Source organism: Octopus bimaculoides, chromosome 5 (genome assembly GCF_001194135.2).
Source record: "Octopus bimaculoides isolate UCB-OBI-ISO-001 chromosome 5, ASM119413v2, whole genome shotgun sequence".
In the NCBI taxonomy this organism is placed as follows: Eukaryota; Metazoa; Mollusca; class Cephalopoda; order Octopoda; family Octopodidae; genus Octopus; species Octopus bimaculoides.
In genome coordinates this window covers 20,589,758-20,595,689 of record NC_068985.1, presented here as the reverse complement: position 1 = coordinate 20,595,689, position 5,932 = coordinate 20,589,758, and the positions used below count along the sequence as shown (strand labels likewise).

The window sequence follows — 5,932 nt, the reverse complement described above, 5'->3', positions numbered from 1 at the left end:
TATATATATATATAGAGAGAGAGAGAGAGAGAGAGAGAGATAGATAGATAGATAGATAGATTATATATATATATATATATATATATACATATTTACATATTACCTCTCTTTAAGGTATTTCATTTACCATTATTGATCTCATCCAGTAATTTGATACCCCTCTAATTAATTCTCTCTAATGGATATCATATTTTTAAAGCATGGACCAGGTCATGAAAACCATAGAAAAAGCTATGGTTCAATTGATCAAGGAGAGAGAATTAGCATAAATGAGATGCAGCCTATACAGTTTGATTTCATTTTAGGAAAAAGTACAACTGATGCCATTTTTCTTGAGACAACTGCTGAAGTACTGAGCTAAGAGGAGGCAGCTGTGCTCAACATTCATCACACTGGCGAAAGTCTTTGACAGAATCTCTTGCTTGGTGATCTGGTGGTTGCTGAGGTAGTAAGGATGAGGAAGCAAAGGGTAAATAAATGACTTGTGAGAGCTATCGCACAAGCCATGAACTGGGTTGCTGCCAACATGTTTAGAGTTAACAAGAACAGCAGTGAATTTGGTGTACTGGTAGGTGTCTATTAAGGCTCAATGCTCAGCCCTGTTATATTTATCACAGTTCTCCAGGCTATAATGGAAGAGCTTATGCCATGGCAACTTATATATACTGGTGACCTTGTTCTTATCGTTGAATTTGTATTAGGATTATCATAAGTAGCAATAAGCTATATTTTATCTCTGTGGCCAGGTATTTAAGTAGAACCTGAAATCCATACAAATGGTTATCAAATTTTGGATATGATTCCCATTATGCATGTATCCCAAAAGTGTTTTTGAAGCACAATGTTTAGACCCTTGAGGAGAAGCAGATTCATATGTCAGCACCAATTTTGTATGCTACATGGATATTTGCACTTTTTTCCTTCTACTCTTTTGTTGGATTGGGCCTACCCATATGGAGGCACAGCCTTAAAAAGCTTTTAGTATTAATATGAGATCCGAAAGATGAGGCACAATAGAAAAATGAAAAGAGGAGAGACAAGTATGCTATTAGGTTAGAGGAGAGGTTGTAAGATGCCTACCAGCCCAAAGTAAGGGTAACTGTAAACATAAAAGAAGAGGAAGAGAGGAGAAACAGTATGTTTGTGAAGGAAGAGAATGCTTTTCCACTCTTGAGTAATATAGATTATAAAATGTGAAGCAAATAAACATGTACTGACCATACCACCAATGAAACTTTAAAACTAATAACAAAATATAATAATTACATGTAGTCAAAAGCCTTCTTTCACATCAATGATAATACTAATCACAGAGATTAACTCACTTCACAATTCAAGTCTAGGAAATATCCAACAGAACACAAAGAACTGTATGGATTTGAACTGATGCACAAAACATAATAAGATAGTTAAAATTCTTGAAATTTAATCAACAAATTTGAGTAGAAGCTGTAGAAATATAACAAAACTACTCAAAGATGCTCTTATTGGCAGACAAAAATAAACAATTTACATAAAGTGAGTAAGAATACAAATATATTATTATTGCATGACAATACAACAAAAAAAACTACTTAAAAATCCCTTGCTGTTCCATTCAACAATGCTAATGTACAAACAAAACAAATTGTAATCAAAATCCATGTACACAACAAAGCTAATAATTACCAAGGCGTAAGAGTGGCTGAGTGGTAAGTAGCTTGCTCATAAATCACATGGTTCCACGTTCAGTCCCACTGCGTAGCACCTTGGGCAAGTGTCTTCTACTATAGCCTCAGGCCAACCAAAGCCTTGTGAGTGGATTTGGTAGATGGAAACTGAAAGAAGCCTGTCTTATATATGTATATATATATATGTATGTGTGTGTGTATATATGTTTGTGTGTCTGTGTTTGTCCCCCCAACATCACTTGACAACTGATGCTGGTGTGTTTATGTCCCTGTAACTTAGCGGTTCGGCAAAAGAGACTGATAGAATAAGTACTAGGCTTCCAAAGAATAAATTCTGGGGTCAATTTGCTCGACTAAAGGCAGTGCTCCAGCATGGCCACAGTCAAATGACTGAAACAAGTAAAAGAGTAAAAGAGTAAAGAAAAATGAAAATGTTACATTCAAAGACTACATAAAGAAATCTAACAACTTAGGTTTCATAACTCAGCAAAACGTTAACTAGGCCTTTTCTACAGACAGATACTTGACCCAAAACTTAAAAAAAAAATACAAAGTTCCCACAAACTTAAATATGTAAAGAAACATCATCAGTGTGATGAATTGGTTTGAACAGATCAACAGTAAAGATTAATGTGAACTTACCCAATTTGGCACCAAATCTTTACCAGTCTATCACAAAATACCTCTTTCATAAAGCCATACAATTCATGAAACCATGATATAAGATGTACTTAATGTGGTTTCACATTTGTGAAGCAGTGGTTACTATTGTCTCTGGGCAATAAGGAAAAATTAATCTAATCCTGATGATGGTTTTTACAAAGACTGAAAGTAATCGATTAGTTGACTCAATCTTTTCTCTAACATGGTCAAGAGTGAGATGCTTAAATGCTTCAATCCAGTAGGGTATATTTTTCCAGCAAAGTTAAATATATCTCTATCTATCTGTCTGTCTGTCTGGGGGAAGTCAAAAATAATCTGCACTTTCACCATAACATAACTTCATTATTGTCACGCTGCCTTCTGCACATGTGTGCTTATAGTTGCTACTACTGTGGTCATGTGATTGCATCTTGATCCTGATCACACTAATTTTCTTTCTGGTTTTACAGTGTAAGCATGGATGCTCCACTAGCAATATGCACCAAAGAAGAACCAAGAGCAGTGATCCAATTTCTTTGGAAAAGGGGTGCATGATCAACAGTGCAAGATACAGTGCTTTGCTGGCCAACAAACTGAAGCCAGCAATTTGCACCAAACGGTTGAAGAAAGTTTTGTTGTTGCATGACAATGCACACCCACACACGGCCACCCAGAACATTTGATACCATTATCCAATTGAGTTTTGAGGTGCTGGAATACCCTACCTACATCCCAGATCTCACCCCTTCTGACTCATATATTTGGATTGCTCAAAGTTGGTTTACGAGGTTGCTGATTTCCTACAGATGAAGATATGAAAGAAGTGTTGCATAAATGGTTGCACAACCAACTGTAAATCTTCTTTGAGGGAACACACAAGCTTGTGGACTGGTGGACCAAGAGGAAGGAGGCTATATAGAAAAATGACATACTTGTTTATCTCCTGCTTTTGTGTAAATACATTGAAAAAACAAGAGTGCATATCATATTTTACCCTCCCTTGTCTATATATATATGTGTGTGTGTGTGTGTGTGTGTGTGTGTGTGTGTGGTTCTCTTTAACTTAATACAATAAAGTGTTCCCAGATGAGTCATTCTGATTAAGCACTAGATGCACCTGGAATATCCAATGCAGGATTCCAAGCAACTGTAATGGTGAAATATACGTAGGAAATAGTAGTATAAACTTATGTTTATTGTAATTTCTCTCATATATACATATACATAAATACATACATACATGTAGATAGATAAATAGATAGATAGATAGATAGACAGACAGACAGACAGACAGGCAGATAGATAGATATCCTACAATCCAATTCTCATTCATGAGTAGAATAACTTTTTCAGGGTGTGTCAACAAGTACAACTTCTGTTGTACATAGAACTACTAAGAGTAATTAATATAAACATATTAGTATTGTATTAGGAATGTATCTTAAATTATCAATCCACGAGAAGGCTCTGTAAATTAAGTTTAGTGTGATATAACTTGTTACATAATCTAACTGAATTTAAAAGAAACAAAAACATTTCAAACCATGTACATCGTAATAAACTTAAATTGGGACACAACTGTATTCCTGAAAACTGGTTGAGTCAGATACGTCCTCCTGCTTGAAATAAAAATAAGTTTGAATTTACCAAGATTTTAGTGCCTAGTTTATGAAACCATCAAGGGAATGCTTACTTGAAGATATCTATATGATATATTTTAAGAAACATTTATATAAAGCTTTACATTAATCTACATAAGTTATTCTATGCAGTTTTCTCTACCTTTAGTTGTCATCATCTTACTGCTATTGAGGTCTTTCAAGTAATCTTTTTCATTCTCTTAGATACCACTCAGCAACTGCATCCACCTGTTGTCTGTGACCTTTTCAATATGTCTGACCCTGTGGAACTTGTACATATGTTAGTCAACAATCACATTCTTCACTTCGCTCTCAAATCTCCTTATTTTGGGTATGTTTCCACAATGTGATATTCCTAGCATAGATCTTTCCATGGCCACCTGTGCCACAGCCTTTCATACATACAGAAAAATGCAAAGGATTGTTGGTACACACGATAGAAATAGAAATCAATACATCAAGTAGAGTGCTTACATTGTTACATTGCTTTGTTCAGAGGCTGTGTTAGTGACTCTAGATCCCAGAATTTTTGTGCAACTTCATATATATGTGTGTGTGTGTGTGTGTGTGTGTGTCTGTGTGTATAAACAATATCAAATACATATACACACATACACAATGTATGTGCTAAGCTAGTTTGTGGGTAGGTTGCACTTATAGGTGTAAGACAATATATTCTCTTCATGCACCTGGTGTTAAAACACTGACAAAATCATAGACAAGTGAGATAATTTGCATATATATGTGTGTGTGCGTGTGTGTGTATGTGTGTGTAGATAGATAGATAGATAGAAAGATAGATAGATAGATAGATAGATAGATAGATAGATAGATAGATAGATAGATAGATTGATTGATAGATAGATAGATAGATAGATAGATAGATTGATTGACAGATAGATAGATAGATGTAGATATGGTGTGGCCATGTGTTAAGGAAGTTGCTTCCTAACCACATGGTTCCTTCAGAAATTTTTTTGTTGCCTTATGATTTATTAATGATAATATATTTTTTTGCTAATTTCTGAAGGAAAATTGGCATTTATTTTATATTTACTGCCGATAAGTTAAAGCGCACATGCACAGTATAATTTGAAAAATTAAGTGTGTAAACGTGGGTCGTATTTCCCTATGACTCGTGTTTACTCGCTTGTTCGTGGTACTCTGCTGAAGAAAGTTGCCCAAGAAAGATTTATTTTTATCTTGCTAAATAACTTGAAACCATGGTACAGAGTATAGACTGATAAAAGTTTTTATTTTTCATTCTCTTTCGAAATTATCCCTATTTTTGTGGTATAGAGTTTTTTGCTGCTCTTTCTAGCGGGTTAGATGTCCTATTATAGGCATCTCTGTATTTTAATGAATAATATATATATATATATATATATATATATATATACACACAAGTTTGTGTGTCTATATTTGTACCCCCCATTATCACTTGACAACCGATGTTGGTGTGTTAGCTAACCACCATTATCTCTTTTTAATCACTCTATCTAACTACCTATGGTTATTTCTGACGTTGGAAATTATCAAACCCACTTTTTGATAAAATATGTGGATTGCACACACTGACAGACCAGTGAAATTTGAGCATTCAATATTGAACTTAAAACCTGGATACTGGTTTTAAGAGACCAATAGTATAAGCATTAGGCTTACAAAGAATAAGTTCTGGAGTCGATTGTTTTTGACTAAAAGGCAGTGTTCCAGCATGGGCTGAAACAAGTAAAAGAATAAAAGAATCATCATCATCATCATCATCGTTTAACGTCCGCTTTCCATGCTAGCATGGGTTGGACGATTTGACTGAGGACTGGTGAAACCAGATGGCAACACCAGGCTCCAGTCTGATTTGGCAGAGTTTCTACAGCTGGATGCCCTTCCTAACGCCAACCACTCAGAGAGTGTAGTGGGTGCTTTTACGTGTCACCCGCACGAAAACGGCCACGCTCGAAATGGTGTCTTTTATGTGCC

At 35.2% G+C, this 5,932-nt stretch overlaps 1 protein-coding gene across 10 annotated transcripts in view; it reads right to left on the bottom strand.

The window, feature by feature from the left end:
* Positions 1-5,932, bottom strand: part of LOC106875793 (uncharacterized) — a 605,848-nt gene that overhangs the window by 513,224 nt on the left and 86,692 nt on the right. The gene's annotated exons all lie outside the window — the stretch shown is intronic.